Source organism: Callithrix jacchus, chromosome 13, assembly GCF_049354715.1.
Source record: "Callithrix jacchus isolate 240 chromosome 13, calJac240_pri, whole genome shotgun sequence".
NCBI classification, from domain to species: Eukaryota; Metazoa; Chordata; class Mammalia; order Primates; family Cebidae; genus Callithrix; species Callithrix jacchus.
Window position 1 is genome coordinate 85198992 of NC_133514.1, and position 17995 is coordinate 85216986.

A 17995-nucleotide genomic window follows, 5' to 3' on the forward strand; every position below is an offset into this window, starting at 1 on the left:
CTCTTCTGACAGTTATTTCCATACTACTTTGAAGATGTTAGTCCTTTGTCTTCTGACATATATTTTTGCTTGTAAAATTATGTATCATCAATATAATTATCATTCCTTTAGGAAATTTCTTTCTGGTAGCAGTTGGAATTTATTATGTTCTGAAGCTTCACATAGGTATTCCTATAATGGTTTCATTTTATTTTTCTTTCTTAGGACTCATTGTGCTTCTTACATATCAGAATTCATACCTTTAACTGATTTTGACATCAATGATTATTATTTTATCTTCTTCTGCTTACATTGTAGTTCATTTATTTTTATTCTATTCCAGTATCTTAAAATGGAAGTTATAATCATTAATTTGAGAGCTTTTTGGTGCTATACATTTTTTCTCACTGCTAGTCTAGTTACATCCCATATTTCATATGTCACTTTCTCATTTTTATTTAATTCAGAATACTTTCTAATTTCCCTTTATTTCTCCTTTAGTCCATGGGTTAATAAGAAGTGCATTTCCATTACAGTTAGGGGAAATATTTTTATTTTTATTGCTGGTTTTTGAGAAATTTTATTGGATGTGCCTTGGTAATTTTTTCTCATATTCTTTGGATTTGTTGAGCTTCTTGGATCTGTAGGTTTATCGTTTTTCATCAAGTTATGCCTTCAACTATTTTTGTGTCCCTCTCCCCAAAGTCTTCAATTATACATGTATTAGGTTCCTTTGAATTGTACCAGAAGTTACTGATGCTCTTTTTATCATTTTAAAATTATTATTTCTTTGTGTTTTTCCTTTTGGATAGTTTCTTTTTTTTTTTTTTTTTTTGAGACGGAGTTTCGCTCTTGTTACCCAGGCTGGAGTGCAATGGCGCAATCTCGGCTCACCGCAACCTCCGCCCCCTGGGTTCAGGCAATTCTCCTGCCTCAGCCTCCTGAGTAGCTGGGATTACAGGCACACGCCACCGTGCCCAGCTAACTTTTTGTAATTTTTAGTAGAGACGGGGTTTCACCATGTTGACCAGGATGGTCTCGATCTGTTGACCTCGTGATCCACCCGCCTCGGCCTCCCAAAGTGCTGGAATTACAGGCTTGAGCCACCGCGCCCGGCCTTGGATAGTTTCTTTATGTCTTCCAGTTCATGAATCTTTTCACCTGCTATATCTAATCTGCCACTAGATACATTCTATGTATTTTTTTCTTCTCAGACATTGTAATTTTCAACTTTAGAAATGTTGGGGGGTCTTTTCTTCATATCATCCCTATGTCTAATTAAGTTTCTGTGGATATCTGGAATATAGGTTTTTATTTAATGTTAGTGCCTGAGTCTTTTATTATTTGTTTTCTGTTTGTTCATTCTGTTTTCTGTTCCTCTCACTGTCTTTTCTTGCTTTCTTTTGAGTTGCTTAAACTTTTAGAATTCTATTTTCATTTATATCTAGTGTTTTACATATATTGTTATTTTTATTAATTTTTTTAGAGACAAGGTCTTTTTCTGTTAACTAGACCAGAGTGCAGTTACATGATCATAGCTCACTGCAACCTCTATCTCTTGGGCTCAAGCAATCCTCCTGCCTCAGTCTGCTGGGTAGCTGGGACTACAGGCATGCACCACCATGTCTGGCTGATTTTTAAACTTTTTTGTAGAGACAGGGCCTCATTATATTGCCCACGCTGGTCTCTAACTCTTGGTCTCAGCAATCTTCCTGCCTTGGCTTCACAAAGTGCTGGGATTATAGGCATGAGCCACCATACCCACACTGTTTTTTCTTTGTTTGTTTTTGAGACAGAGTCTCACTCTGTTGCCCAAGCTGGAGTGCAGTGGTGTGATCTCAGCTCACCATACCCTTGGTCTCCTGGGTTCAAGTAATTCTCCTACCTCAGCCTCCCAAGTAGCTGGGATTACAGGTGTCCACCACCACACCCAGCTAATTTTTGCATTTTTAGTAGAGATGGGGTTTCACCACTTTGGCCAGGCTGATCTTGAACTCCAGACCTCAGGTGATGCGCCCTCCTTGACCTCGCAAAGTGCTGGGATTACAAGCAGGAATCACTGCGCCCGGCCACCACACTGTTTTTCAACATATTATGGTGTAGGGTTTTTTTAGTGGTTGCTCAAATATACATATGAAATGTAACCCAGTCTGTCTGTATCCTGTTTGCATTTTACTACTTTGAGTGATTATGAAGATCTTTATTTTAAAACATAAATGTTTTTATCTTTTCTATGCACATTGAGCACATTAGATGATGTTATAATTTTTGCTTCATTTATCAAATGTAATTTAAAAAATGAGGAAAAAGATAGTCTCTTTACATATATTTTTTCCCATTCCATTGTTCTTTTTTTTTTAAGTTTAAGACTCTTTCTATTATCATTTTCTATCTTTCTACAGACCATCCTTTGGTAACTTTTTATGGGTAGGTTTGTAGGCAAAAAATTCTGATAGTCTTTTTTTCTTCTGCATATGACTTTCTTTCCCTCTTCATTACTGAGGGATATGTTCAGTAGCTAGAGCTCAGTGTTGACAGTTCTTTTCTTTCAGCACTTAAAAATTGTTGTGGCACTTTTGTGCCACTTCCTTCTGGATTCCATGGTTTCAAGATGAGAAATCTGCTGTCATTTGAATAGTTTTTGTCTTCAATAGGTTAGACTAACTTTAGAAAAAAGTCTTTAGTTTTCAGAAGTATGTCTCGGTGTATATTTCTTTAGCTTTATTCTGGTTGGGGTTTTCTTGTCTTCCGAAATTAGGTTTATCCTTTCACCAAATTTGTTTTATTTTTCAGCCATTATTTGTTTGAATATTTTTTTAGCTCCATACATTTCCACTTCTTTTGTAACTCAAATGTTATGTTAGATCTTTTATGATTTTCCCACCACTCTCTAAAGCTATCTTCCTTTTTTGTTTTGTTTTGCAGTCTCTTTTCTCTATGTTGTTTATGTTGGGTAACTTTTATTGATCTGTCTTTGAGTTCACAGAGTTTTTTCCTCTATTGCCTCCAATCTGCTTTTTAGCCTGTCCAGTGAGTTTTAAATTTTGGTATTATGTTTTTTATATTGTTTATTTGGCTCTTAAATATCTGCTTTTTCCTTGTTAAGAATTTTAACTTTCCATTTGTTTCAAGAGCGTCCATAAATGCTATTAGTAATTAGAGAATTTTTATGATGGATTCTTTACAACTTTTTCAGATAATTCCAACATCTGAGTCATCTCAGTATTGACATCTATTGACTCTATTTTCTAATGGATTTTTGATAGTCCTAGTTCTTGGTATGAATGAATTTCATCCTGGGCATTTTTGGTATATTGTTACAAGACTGGATTTATTTATTGTTTGTTGTTTTTTTTTGTCAGGAAGTCACCTTACTTAGATACAGTACATAGGTTCAGGGTGGGAATTGACTGTTTAGTTCCCTCCTAGGCCAAGCTGACATGACTCTGGCAAAAGAGAAATGCTTACTCACTTGCCTCACTGCAAGTAAGTGGTTGGAAGTTAAGCTTTTTATTGAGCCCTACTGATAACTTCCTAGAGAAGGCAAATTAATAACCTGTACCTCTTTGTTACTGCTGCATGAAAATATAAGCCCTACTCATTCATGCCAGCACCACTTTGGTGGGAGAACTGAGGTGGCACCACATTCTTCCACTGAGTGGGAATTGGATGATCTACCTGCTAGGTAGGCCCTACTGAAATCACAGTGGGGAGACAATGTAAATGTTTTTTCCATTGGTGTTTGGCTGAAATAGGGTGACTATTATAAAAAAGTTTTTTCTGTTTTGTTAGACTAACTTTTTTCTAGGCTTCTCTAGCACGCTCTCTGAGCTGTGTGGAAGACAAAATGAAAACCCAGGGAATCACTATCATGTGTTTTCTCAATTTCCTGTAACTTTTCCACCTTTCAGAATCTTTCTATCATTGCTTTTTGTACTGTGTCAGGGTTTTCTAGTTGCTGTAATGACCATGCTAATGTTTTTGTATACTAATTGTAATAATCGTTTTGACAAGTTATTATTTTTAATTGGTTTATTTTTCTCCTCAATAGGGGTTGTATTTTCTGGATTCTATGATTGAATGTCGGACATTGTGGATTTTATTATTATTATTATTTTTGAGTGCTGAGACTTTTGTATTTTTTTCTTTCTTTTTAGAAAGACAATAACTACCTTTTAAAAAAATTTTATTTTTAGTCTTTGGGTACATGTGCAGGATGTGCAGGTTTGTTACATAGGTAAAAGTGTGCCATGCTGGTTTGCTGCATAGATCATCCCATCACCTAGGTATTAAGGCCAGCATGCATTAGCTATTCTTCCTAATGCTCTCTCTCCACCTACCCCACCCCCACCATGCTCCATTTTGTGTTGTTTCCCTCCCTGTGTCCATGTGTTCTCGTTGTTCAGCTCCCACTTATAAGTGAAAACATGTGGTGGTTTATTTCCTGTTCCTTCATTAGTTTGCTGAGGATAATGGCTTCAAGCTTCATCCATGTCCCTGCAAAGGACTTGATCTCATTATTTTTATGGCTGCAAAATATTCCATGGTATATATGTACCACATTTTCTTTATCTAGTCTATCATTGATCGGCATTTAGATTGATTCCATGTCTCTGCTGTTGTGAATAGTGCTGCAGTGAACATATGTTTGCATGTATCTTTGTAACAGAATGATTTATATTTTTTTGGGTATATACCCAGTAATGGGATTGCTGGGTCAAATGATATTCTTCATTCTAGTAATTCATCACATAAAAAGATCTAAAGACAAAACCACATGAATATTTCAACAGACGCAGAAAAGATCTTTGATAAAATTCAACATCTTTTCATGTTAAAAACTCTCAATAAGCTAGGTACTGAAAATAATAAGAGCCATTTATGACATACCCACAGCCAATATCAAACTGAATGGGCAAAAGCTGGAAGCATTCCCTTTGAGAACTGACACCAGACAAGGATGCCCTGTCTCACCACTTTTATTCAACACAGTATTGGAAGTTCAGGCCAGGGCAATCAGAAAAGAGAAAGAAATAAAGAGTATTCAAATAGGAAGGGGAAAGTCAAATTGTCTTTATTTGAAGGTGACATAATCCTATATCTAGAAAACCCCATTGTCTCAGACTAAAGCTTCTTAAGCTTATAAGCAACTTCAGCAAAGCATTAGGTTACAAAATCAATGTGCAGAAGTCACAAGCATTTCTATACACAAACTACAGGCCAGCAGAGAGCCAAATCATGAATGAACTCCCATTCACAATTGCTACAGAGAGAATAAATTACCTAGGAATACAGGTAACCAGAGAAGTGAAGGACCTCTTCAAGGAGAATTACATACCATTGCCCAAGGAAACCAGAGAGGACACAAACAAATTGAAAAATATTCCATTCATGGATAGGAAGAATCAGTTATCATGACAATGACTATACTGCCCAAAGTAATTTATAGATTCCATGGTATTCCCATTAAACTACCATTTACATTCTTCACAGAATTAGAAAAAAAAGTATTTTAAAGTTCAAATGAAACCAAAAGAGAGCCTGTATAGCCAAGACAATCCTAAGCAAAAAGAACAAAGCTGGAGGCATCACACTATGCAACTTCAAACTATACTATAAGGCTACAATAACCAGAACAACATGGTACAAAAATGCATAGACCAATGGAACAGAATAGAGAACTCAGAAATAAGATTACACATCTACAACTATCTGATCATTGACAAACCTGACAAAAACAAGCAATGGAGAAAGTATACCCTATTTAATAAATGGTGCTGGGATAACTGGCTATCCATTTGCAGAGAATCGAAACTGACCCTTCCTTATGCCTTATACCAAAATTAGTGCAAGATAAGACTTAAATGTAAAACTCCAAACTATAAAAACCATAGAAGAAAATCTAGACAATACCATTCAGGACATAGGTACAGGCAAATTTTCATGATGAAGTTGCCAAAATCAATGCAATAAAAGCAAACATTGAGAAATAGGATCTATTTAAACTAAAGAGCTTCTGCCCAGCAAAAGAAACTATCATCAGAGTGAATAGGCAACCTACAGAGTAGAAGAAAATTTCTGCAATCTATCCATCTGACAAAGGTCTAATATCTAGAATCTACAAGGAACTCAAACAAATTTACAATAAAAAACCAAACGATCCCATTAAAAAGTGGGCAAAGGACATTTGCAGACACTTCTAAAAAGAAGACTATCATGCAGCCAACAAATATATGAGAAAAAGCTCTACATCACTGATCATTACAGAAATGCAAATCAAAACCACAATGAGGTACTGTCTCATGCCAGTCAGAATGACCAGTATTCTTATACATATTTTTGAACTCTGTTTTAGTTAGAAGTTACTTGGTAACTGAGCTTTTTGGTAATGGCTTTTAAGATTTGTTAGGTTGGACCAGAACAGCATCTTGTCCAGTGCTAATTATTCCCCATGAATGGAGAAAGACTCTTATAAGTATTCTCCTCATTATCTTATGAATTACAAGGTTTTCCAGTCTGGCAGATGAGAACAGGTACTGTTCCCAGCCATTTAAGACCACTGGGCACTATTTCCTCTAATCTTCTCAGATTGTTCTTTTTCTAGCCTCGGCTAGATTCCTCACATTCATTCTCACATGATGCATACTCAAAGGAATCTTACTACCGGTATTCATGATTTTCTTTCTGTGCAGCTTTGTTGTCTTTGGAACTCTGTCTTGTGGATTCTAGCTGCCTTGGTTTTTCCCAGATTCTCAGCTTCATCTCTTCAACTCAAGGAGTTCACCAGCTTCCACCCAGCTCCATTTCCCTGCATTGCTACTTGAACAGTCTCATGTATCAAGCTGAGATAATCCCATTTTTAAACTCCTAGATCTCGCAGATATTACTCTTCTTCACTATTTGGTGTACACTATTGAAAACTGCTATTTTATTTATTTTATATTTATTGCCCTTGTAAAAACTGTTCCATAGGGAGAATAATTCTGGTTCCTGTTACTCTGTCTGGGCCATAGCAGAAATCCCATGAATATTCTTAAAAGGGGGAAAAAGAGAATAAGAAAATGCAGCTTTGGGTGGAGGTGTGAGGAAATGAGAAAAGCCTATGTTCAGGTAAAGCTAGAGGAGTTACATGTTAATCTGCAAAAATAGCTATTATAAAACAGCTACAATGTATTTTTCTTCCACACTTGGCTCCACCCCAGAATTATTATTTAATGCCAATAGTGAGAGGACCTTAAAATATGCAGCTAGGACAACCGTACAATGTCTGTTTTTAGCTTTCTTCATGGGACAATGGGAAGAAATGAATCCTTTTCACGAATTTCCACCAAATCTTACCTCTTTTCCAACGACAAAGTCGATTGCTTCCTGAGTCTTTCTGAAGCTGAACTTTCTTCCACCTGCATACAATGTTCCATGCAGCCAAATCTCAGAATGATTGATTTTACTTTCAGAGACCTAGACAATGTTATAATTGGAAGGATTTTTAAAGATCAAAAATCTCTCATTTTACATATGGAAACAGGAAACTGAGATGTGGAGGGAATTGATCCATATAGACCTTGGTGTTAGATACAATACAATGAAATCACAGAGAAGATATTGCTTTTCATGTATCATAGATCTTGATACAGGCTATAGACATCAGACGTGCAGACATCAAATAATTTACTTCATGTTAAATGAAGAAATAGAGCTGGGGTCATTTGGATGTAAAATGTGTGCATGTGGATTTGCATACATCTAGCCCTTCCTCGAAAAAGGACCTCCTATTTTTTGCCCTAGAGCTAGAACTCCTTTTGTAGTAGCCCTGGAAAAAATTCATAAAAAGTCAAAAATCTCTCTGATTCAGAGGATTCTGAGAAAAGTTGATGTCATAATATTATGATGTCGAATCCAGAGTGTGAGCATCTCCATCCTAGCTTTGAAACAGAAATTAGGAACAAGGTTAATATAAGAAAGAGGAAAACCTCTTCTCTCAGGGAAACTTTTCAAAATTCCCTTCCAGTTTCAACCACTCAGTGTGCTATATTATGTGAACTTAACTCAGGGAGAGTTGCACTGGGCAGTTCTTTATAAACAGTGGGCTTTTCTAGATTTTTGGCACAATAACGGCACTTAAGGCTTCCTTCTCACGTCCAATATCTATAGTGTTGGCAGATATCAAAATGCATTAATGATTTATAATATATTAACTGTGTTGAAGAGTGGCAGAGATGAAAGCAAAACATTCAAAAGGAAGGGAATTGCAGGTTATAGGTAGGTGTCTCTGTTTAATAGATTAAAAAAATATTGGCATAACATAACAAAAACTACTAATTAAACTGGCTTCGATTCCAGATCCCTGATATTTGAGCAGGGACCTAAGAATTCTCCTAATTCCCACTGCAGCCACCTCATTTAACATTTTACGCTGTTCAGGGTAATCTCATTAGAGCAAATGGTTTGAAAAAAAAAAAAAAAAACCCATAAAACAGCAAAGATAATTTTTGAATAATGAAATGATCTCTAAGTGTCAATTCCATTGGTTCATGGATTCAAAGATTCAATATTACTTTTGGTACTATCTCAAATAACTAATTTATTAAGATAGCGTCTTAGATTTCTTTTAACTAACTAGACTTATATTGACCAGGAGATTTAATCATTGACTCCCTATATGCCTGAATCCATGTTAGGCACATACTAAGGATTTGGGCCATTTTGTGGTGGATACAAATGTCATAGAATGAGGGGTTCTTATTGTCACATAAGAAGACTGTTCCAAACAACGGATGTCGTCTTTTTAGGTTGGTGGTATTTGAGCTGTGATGCCTATGAAGAGTGCAAAGTGAGACACAGAACTTTCATAAGTCTGACATATGTTTGCTCTGACAGCTCTGACATAAACCAGCTGTACGTCCTTGGAGCGCCTGAGGCTTCACGTACCCATTTAGAGAGGAATACCAGCTTATTTCTTTAAATATATATATATATCTCATCAAGTAATGTATGCAACTATTTTAAGAAGTAAAATAGTTTCACAATCTGCCCCCAATTTCTCTCACCAGAAGCAAACATGATTATTAGTTTCTCTTTCCTTGCTTTAATATTTTCTTTCTAAATAATAAGTGTGGCAAACTATATTTTTCAATAAGATAAACATCTCATGTGCTCTTCTTGCAATGTAACATTGATGCTCCTCCCACTGAGATGTGGTGTCTGTGTTTCTTCTCTCTGGATCAAGGTGGGAGTGTGACTGTGGTGAAGTAATACTTTGTGACTTCAATGACTAGGTCATAAGAACTGGTTCAGCTTCCACATGAGCCTCCTGGGGCAATTGCCTTCAGAGTCCTAATCTACCATGTAAGAAATCTGAAGCTGCCAGGCTATACAGTAATTCATGGAATGTAGAGAAGCCACAGGTAGGTTCTTCAGCCAGCCATCCTAACTGAGGCCCTGGCCAACTGGCAGAACCAGTTCCATACATGTGAGATAATAAAATGATGACTATTGTACTAAATTGCTGGATTTTGGAAGAATTTGTTTTATGTTAATAAATAACTGAAACACTGATATACATTGCTATCTTCTATTTCATTAATTTTAGATGTACTCAATTGTGTATTTTTTAATGGTACTTGACCATAAAACTCTCTTATACCATCAACTCTTTTGCTTCCTCTCTCTATACTTCTGATATAATTTTATATTATAAATTTCTGTTAATAATTGTATTTGCATCCTTATATCTATAGTGTACTTTGTTCCTTTTCATATTCTTGTATATCTTAAGTGATTAATTAGTGATTTCTTTGATTTTTAATCTGGTTACTTTTCTTTGCACTAAATTGTTTTTCTCTCATTTCAATAGTCTTCAGTACAATTTTTTACCCAGTTAATTATAGAAGGTAATCTAGCAATTTCGTTTTTTTTTTTTTTTTTTTTATGGCCTGGAGTCATCCCACCTGGAGACTTCCATTTTCCTTTTATTTTTGCCTGTTGTTTTCTAGGGAATTATTTTCAGTGTCATCCTGAGACTTTTTGCTGTCATTTTGGAAACTTCTTTGATGTTTAGCAAGTTTGGATTTTCTGTTTCTCAGATTTTATGCTTTCTTCTTACTTGGTTTCATCTTTTATTTTGGTGGAACATATCCTTCCTGTTAAAAAAAAATGTACCACAGCAGAAAACCTGACAATAATAGCCCTGAATAAGCCTGTCTCGGCAGTCTGGGTTGGAATAGTATATAAAAATTTGGGGAAGTTTGCATATCTGAAACTACCTTTTTAGAACTTGACACTTGAAAAATTAAAGTTTCTTCACAGCAACTTTGCTTAAGTTTGAATGGTAATTTTCAGCTTCTGGGCAATGCTGTGAACTGCTAGAAGTAGGTGCATGCATTTCCGGGAACAAACTTAACTTGTATACGGGAAGGAAAAAAAAAAAAAAAGTGACTGGCCCCTAATACAGAGCCTGCAAAAAGTAGAACTACTTTCTAGACTAGGGGCAGGGAAAGTAGATAAATATATTGGTAGGAATTGTGAGTGAAATAAAATTACAGAAACCAGAGAAATTCAAACCCTCATACATTGCTGGTGGGTATGCAAAATGATGCAGCCACTGTGAAAAACAGTTTGGCCGTTTCTGAAAATGTAAAGCATAAAAATACCATATGACCCAGAAATTTTACCCGTGGATATACTGAAGAGAATTGCAAGCAGATTCTAACTGAAAGGTATTCTAATATATATTATATAGAAATATTTATGTCTGCACTATTGACAATACAACCCATGTTCATCAATGAACAAATGGATAAATAACATGGTATATCCATACAATGGAATATTATTTAACTACAAAAGAAAATGAAATACTGACCTGCTACAATGTAAATGAATCTTGGAGACAGTTATCTAAGTCAAAGAAGCCAGACGCAGAAGGCTACATGTGGTATGATTCTATTTGTATGAAATATATAGACGACTTCGTAGGAACAGAAAGCAAATTGGAGGTTGCCACGGATGGGGAAAGGAGGAAGTAGGGAATGATTGCTTAATGGGTATGGAGTTTTAGGGTGATGAAACATTTGGAACTAGATGGAGGTGGTAATTGCAAAACATTATGAATGTACTAACTTCTATTGAATTATTCACTTTAAAATGGTTTATGCTATATAAATTTCACAAGCTTAACTCAAACAAGTGAAGTAGGAAAGAATAGTGACTGGCTCTAATAATAAGCCTATAAGAAGTATTACTACTTTGTAGGCTGGCTAAGAAAGCAAAAAAATACATTTGTAAGAATTCTGTGTAAGAGAGAAAAAGTGAGCACTGGCATGTATACATATGAAATGTCTATTTTGACTTTTTAGAAAATTGCTTTCCTTATGTAATGCTTTTAGATAATATAATGTTTTGGCTACTATCAGAACATTCAGATGAGTTCTGGCTAGATAAGTTGTTTCTGAGCCACACACATATATTTTATGATGATGATCTAAAAATTTATGATCGAATGAGAATACAGAGAAGACAGGTATTTAAAAATATTAAGTACAAGGCAATGTTCAAGAATTTCTACTTCTAAAGTTATGTTTGCCAAATAATTTTCTTAAAAAAACTATAATTAAAAAAATAAAAAGAGATAAACAAATGACAAGGTGAAGAAGAACCTCATCTTAGAGAGCCTCCCTTTGGCCAGCCTGATGCATCTCTGCCTCACTGAGTGCATTTATGTGCACAAGAGTGAGTGCTGCTCTACTAGAAACATGTGATGAGTGCTTGCTGAGAAACCCAGCCCAGCCAGCAGCAGAGTGGTTATTAAGCTGTAGCCCTAGAGCCTCCCAGTTTTATTTTATTGTTTCTGGGATGCAAGTGCTATGCAGTTCTTAGGCAACTCTCTTTCCAAGCAATTAAGTCCCCCATCTCAGAAGCCAGAAAGGAAGTAAATAAGAAGGGGGAGGAGGCAGCTTGGTGGGGGCTTCCAGGTTATTTATTACTTTAATAAATCTGGGCTCCTCCCAGCCCGCCTCAGACTCCTGTTTCTGTCAAGCTCCCGAGGACAAACGATCGCTTAATCGTAGGGTTTGTGGGCGACCTGGGCGCAAAGCACGGTTTATAGTGCAGGAAAGGCTGTTAAGTAAGACGATGTGGTAGTGCCCTGGCCAATAAGTCATTAAGCAGAAATTAAAAGCAGAAAACTTCCTAGTACCCTCTATCTAACTTGTACTAACCTCTTAAAGGCAGAGTTGGTTGTGTTTGGAGCTGAGGATAAAAGGCAGGCCCAGGAAGTTTTTTTTTTTTTTTTTTTTTTGGCATTTGACTCTTTTATTTTCTTTCACTTGCTACTTGAGGGGTCACACTAACCAATTCTAGTTACATACTTTCCTGCTATGGACTCTGGAAAAAACGGTTGCAAAGAAACAGAAAACTAACCTTCTTAAACATATATAAGGAATCAAGGGTTTCCTAAAACTGTAATCTGAGAGTCCTATTTTTGCCTTCTGTATAGTAAGCATGTCATTCTACTCACTATTATGCCAGAATACATCTTCACCTTTCAAACTGAATTACGTTCATGTAGCAAAAACAAGAATTGTGCACTCTACTGAATATTTTTGCATTTACTTATTGCAATACTAGTTAAAACACCAGTTTATAATATTTTTATACTTTCAGTAGTTCAACAAATGCATGATTCTTTTAATCGGACTGAAGTTTCAAGTCAACACTTCACTGGAGAAAATGTATGAAACTGTGGCCCTAATTTCTGAAACAAAGGATTGAGGTTCCTCTTTCCAACTTCTTTCAGTCCATCACTACTCCACATGTTCCTGCTCTTGTCCTGGAATGAGCCATAGAATACTCTCAGTTCGAATGGTAGCATACATAATAAAACTAATTAAAAAGAATAAGGAAAATACAAGCAACCAGTCCACACTTTTTATCAAAGTGCTGGGAAGAGGGCCTATTTGGTTGGCTTGAGTTACAACCACATTCTTCTTGGCTTCTATACCTGCCTGATTAAAAATGAAGATTTTCAGTGTTTCCAATGTTCGATCTGTATGATTAAATCTAGCCACTGGTTTAGCTCCTTGAAATAACAAAATATTAGGAATGGCTACAGTGCCAAACCTGGTAGAAAGGCTGTGACATATTTAAAATTTTCAGAGTGAAATTTCCTAATCCCGTAATGGTTCTCTCCTCACAGTTCACTTTTGGGGATTTCAGACTTTCAGTGCTATTGGAGTCTTCTGTCTGGGCTGCGTCCGATTCCACCACTTCTGGCTCAGTGTAATTCTCCTCTTCTTTATCAGGGAAGTGTGCTCCAGCACCGTCCAGAGAGAAAAGGCTCTCACGGAGGTTGCACTTTGAGTCCTCCTGGGAGGTTGCACCTTGAGTCCTCAGCTCCTCCAGTGCTACAGGTGCTGCCAGTAGGCTCTGAACTCACTTTGTCCTCAACTTCCCCAGAAATCACAGACAGCATCACCCTGCGATCGCCTTGAGTATCCAACCCTGGCACCGCATCGGCCTCTTCTGCTGCCCTGTCCTGGCCCATCTGGTCATGTGGGAGCTCCTCCTCATCCAGGTACACAGCCCCTACCTGGAGAGGATGAGCTGGCTGCTCCTCCACCATAAGTGACCACTTTCCTCTGCAACCTTGGCGCTGCGGACAGGAAGCCTCAGCACCCACAGCAGTACTTGGAGCCGCATGATGCGGAGCTTTATGATGTGGGGCGGTAGTCGGCCAGCAGCCAGGACCGCCGCCCAGGCCAAAAGGCAACCGGCAGGCTACAGCGAGTGGTGCTGCCTGCCCAAGAAAGGCTGGGGGAGGAGAGCATGGGAGCGCGGGCGTGGCCCCGCCCCATCATCTTAATACCTGGCAGCTGTGGCGAGCGCCATCTTGGAGTCCCAGGGAGAAGGTTCTGTCAGCGAAGGAGGAGAGTAGAAGAGGCTGGCTTCAGAACCATCCCTGTGTCCTGCACTCATGAGGGTGTAGCCCCTAGCCGTTCAATCTGACAACAGCTGCCGTGCCTGAGGATGGTAGGCTGCCAAACTCCTGCCAACAGGTTTTCATTTGTTATCTTACTTGAATTTATTATTTTCTTAAGTTCTGAGGTACATGTGTTGTACTGGAGTGAGCATAGAAAGTCAACACCAAGACAAAAGTATGCCAAATTGCAGGGTCTTCATTGCCAGTGGCCACGGAGGACTCGAGTCTCTCCAACCAGTGGCCCTGGAAAGGAGGGTGTCAAGACCTTTTATGCCCATAAACTGCCTCAGGGGTGAGGGTGAGGGGCGGGGGTGGGGGTGAGGGGCTTCAGACATTCCGAGGGCCAGTGGATTCTGTAAATCACCTCCTGGGTGGAGATGAGGGTGAGGGGCTCCGGACATTCCGAGGGCCAGGGGACTTTGGACATTCCGATTGTTACATAAGTGGTTCACAGAAGTCAAGATAAGCGTTAGTTTACACATTGTCTGGGTAGGGTGGAAATTACAGCCGTTAATTACTTATTGCAAGTTGGAGGGGCCAAGATGGCATGGGTTTGTACTGCTTGCCTGTCACATTAGGGTTACAGAGCAGTTTCAATGGAAGCCGAGGTATGGTCAAGGTATGCAGTTTTTGGGCGATTACCGTGTCACATTCCCCCTTGTTTTATTTACAGGAATTGAATCACTGATTCCTCCAACAGTTCAGTATTGTTTGTTCTAAGGGCCCATATTGAGACCTTAATATCATTAATTTTACGGAGTCTACCCTAGCTTTCATGAGCCTGAGCAGTTGGTTTAGGAGGCAGGGGCCAAACCTAAGTCCCAGTAGGAGTAGGGCCAGAGGTCCCACCAGGCCTGTGAGGAGGGAAGTGAGCCAAGAGGACCAGGAAAACATTTTTGATACCAACTTTCTGAAGCCTCTCCAAGTTGTTTTCTGGTTTTGAGATTCTGTCTGGCCAGGGAGAGGCTCTCTCAGATGAGGCCTGACCTATTGGCATAGAAGCAACATTGTTCATTAAGGGCGGCACATAACCCCCCTTGTTTTAAGAATAGAAAATCTAGTCCTCACCTGTTTTGGAGGACCATTTCAGCCAAAGACTCAACCTGTTCAGTGAGTTGGGAAATGGAGTTTTCCAAGTGGCTTAAATCAGTATCTATGTGCTGCGAGAGAGCTTTAAAATTTTGGTCCCCAGTTATAAGAGCTGATATTCCAACTGGGGTGGAGCCAGCAATGCCTAATCTAACCAGTAGAGGGATGACGATAGGGACTTGCTTCCATCTGGCAGTAATATCTGAGGGGACCAGGAGGTTAGGTTCCTGTTGGACATTATAAATGTCACCTCTGGGGAGGATGTGTACTGGGGTGCAGAGTATGGGAGCAGAGCTGCTGAATTGGTATGTGGAAATGCAGTTGGTGAGGCCAAAAGTGCAGGCTAACCAAGTGGTATCTGGGGCCTGATAGTAAAGGTTTTTACCATTAAAGATTACATTGTGGGAGACATTACAGTAGTGCCCATAGGGAGAACCTGCAAGGGTATAATTTGGGGAGTGGTAGCAGTGCCCAGACCCTCTATGTCTCCCAGGGTTAAATGGAGTATGGATTGGGAGCATGAAGAATTGGTCAGATTGGCAGGTAATTGGGAAGCCAACCTGGTATAAAACAGTGGTTGAGGGTTTAGACAGAGCCAACAGTCTTTTCCTAAATCTGGGTTAGATTTGTTGAGGAGGTGGTGAGCTGAGGACCACAAGGTTAACAGGGTTGTGTTCTCTTCAAGGGCAGGTTGTAGGGGAAGGTGTTTGACGCTCCATTGTCCTTCCAGTGAGGCACTCTTAACGTGGTTTTGATGAATCCAGGCCGTTAGTTCGTCCACCTTGAGTATGGTGGGTGTGGTCAGGATAACCATGTAGGGTCCCTTCTAACGAGGGGTGAGGCCAGAGGTGGCGAATCTTTTACCAAGGACAGAGTCTCCAGGCTGGAAGAGGTGTGTCGGCTGGTCTTCGAGGTCCAATGGGGTGAGATGGGTGTCTTTAATGAGCTGGTGTACCTGGGATTGAACAGACTGAAGTGCCTGTAAGGACTTAAGGAGTCTATAGTTATGGATTTTAGCATGCACAGTATCTGCGGGTCTGGGGAGTAAGGGAGGGGGCTTGCCGAACATGGTTTCAAAAGGGAAGAAGTCTTTCTGATAGGGTGTGCATCGGATGAGGAGGAGAACAAATGGAAGCAGGCTGACCCAGTTTTCACCAGTCTCTAGGATAAACTTTTCAGGGTTTCTTTTAGGGTCAGGTTCATTCATTTGCCCTGAACTCTGAGGATGATAAGCACAGTGTAATTTCCAGAGTATACCCAGGGCCTTGGCTAGGCCCTGTGAAATTTGTGCAGTAAAGGTGGGCCCATTGTCTGACCCCAGCGTTAGAGGGAGGCCAAACTGAGGAACAAGGTCCTGTAATAGTTTTTTGTGACCACCAAAGCAGTCTTGGACCTAGTGGGGAAGGCCTCAACCCATCCAGAGAACGTATCTATAAACACCAGGAGGTATTTATAGCCATTTGCTGGGGGTTTTATTTCAGTGAAATCTACTTCCCAGTGCTACCCAGGGCTAGTCTCCCTGACTTTTACTCCTACCCAGCTAGACCTGTTCCCTCCCAGATTTACTCGGGCACATACATCACACCGAGTGGTAATTTTCTTGATAAGCTCATGTAAGTGGGGAATGTATTATTTGGCTCTTAGCAGCTCAGTTAGTTTGGTGTGTCCTAAGTGAGTGGCCTAGTGTGCGTCCTTAACTAGGGCCCCTCCAAGAGCCTTGGGGACCACAGTCCTTGTGTCCAGTAGAATCCACCCTCCTGTGGAATTTTGTGTTGTCCCTTGTTCTTTAGCAAAGTTTTCTTCATCAGGTCAGTATGTAGGGGTAGGGGGCAGGGTTGGGGCCGGCAGAGTTACAAAAGAGTCAGAGGTTTTACTGGTCCCAGGGCTGCCTGTCTGGCTCGTAGGTCAGCTGCCCTATTTCCCCTGGCCTCTGGTGAATCTCCCTTCTGGTGTCCTTTGCAGTGTATTAATGCCACTGCCTTGGGCTTCTATATAGCTTCTAGTAGGGCTAGGATTTCTTCTTATTTTTTGATGGTTTTTCCCTCTGAGGTAAGTAGTCCTCTTCCTTTATAAATGGCTCCATGTACATGAGCCGTTGTGAAGGCATATCGGCTATCCATATAGCTGTTAACAATTTTTCCCTCCGCCCAGTCTAAGGCCTTTGTCAGAGCTATGAGTTCTGCCTTTTGGGCCGAGGTTCCATGTGGAAGAGCCTGAGCCCAGACAACCCGCTCTAGGGTGACTATGGCTGCCCCAGCATACCTGACTCCATCGACCATGAAACTGCTGCCATCCACATACAGTACCTCCTCTGGGTTCTGCATAGGGATGTTGGTGAGGTCTGGTCAAGCAGCGTGGAGGACGTCCGTGTCTGTTGGCAGTCGTGTATGGGCTCCTCCAGCTCACTGTCAGGTAGCAGTGTGGTGGGGTTTAAAACTGTAGCCTTTAAAAACTTTATGCGGGGCTGGTCCAAAAGTAAGGTGTGATATTGGACTACGCTGGCATTTGACATTCATTTTACCGGAGCTCCACGGAGTAGTGACTCCACCATGAGGTACCACTAAATTTAACTCCTTCCCCAAGGTTAGTTTGTCTGCCTCCTTGACTAACAGGGCTGTAGCTGTCACCAACCTCAGACAAGGTGGCCACTCAGAGGCTATGGGATCAAGACATTTTGAAAGATAGGTGACTGGCTGGGACCATGGTCCCAACGTCTGGGTGAGTACCCCCTTAGCAACTCCCTGTTTTTCATGCACAAGCAACCGGAAGGGTTTAGAGATGTCTGGCAAGGCCAAGGCTGGGGCCGTAGTCAGGGCAGTCTTGAGCTTGTCAAAAGCCCATTGCTCTATCTCTGTCCATGTCAAGGGCTGATTTCCTCCAGTGCAGGCATGCCTTGCTATCTTGAGGAATCCCAAAATCCATAGCCTGCAGTACCCTACCACCCCAAGGAAT

The 17995-nt window shown here is 39.8% G+C and overlaps 1 long non-coding RNA gene and 1 pseudogene across 1 annotated transcript in view; one reads left to right on the plus strand and one right to left on the minus strand.

Annotated features, from left to right (window-relative positions):
* Positions 1-11709: 11709 nt before the first annotated feature.
* LOC100412053 (thioredoxin domain-containing protein 15 pseudogene) lies at positions 11710-13635 on the minus strand (annotated as a pseudogene).
* A 103-nt stretch (positions 13636-13738) lies between these two features.
* The window catches only part of LOC118146879 (uncharacterized), a 43300-nt gene continuing 39043 nt past the window's right edge, over positions 13739-17995 (plus strand). The window contains exon 1 of the long non-coding RNA XR_004733002.3: positions 13739-14030. This is a non-coding gene — a long non-coding RNA (uncharacterized LOC118146879). The remainder of the gene's footprint in view (positions 14031-17995) is intronic.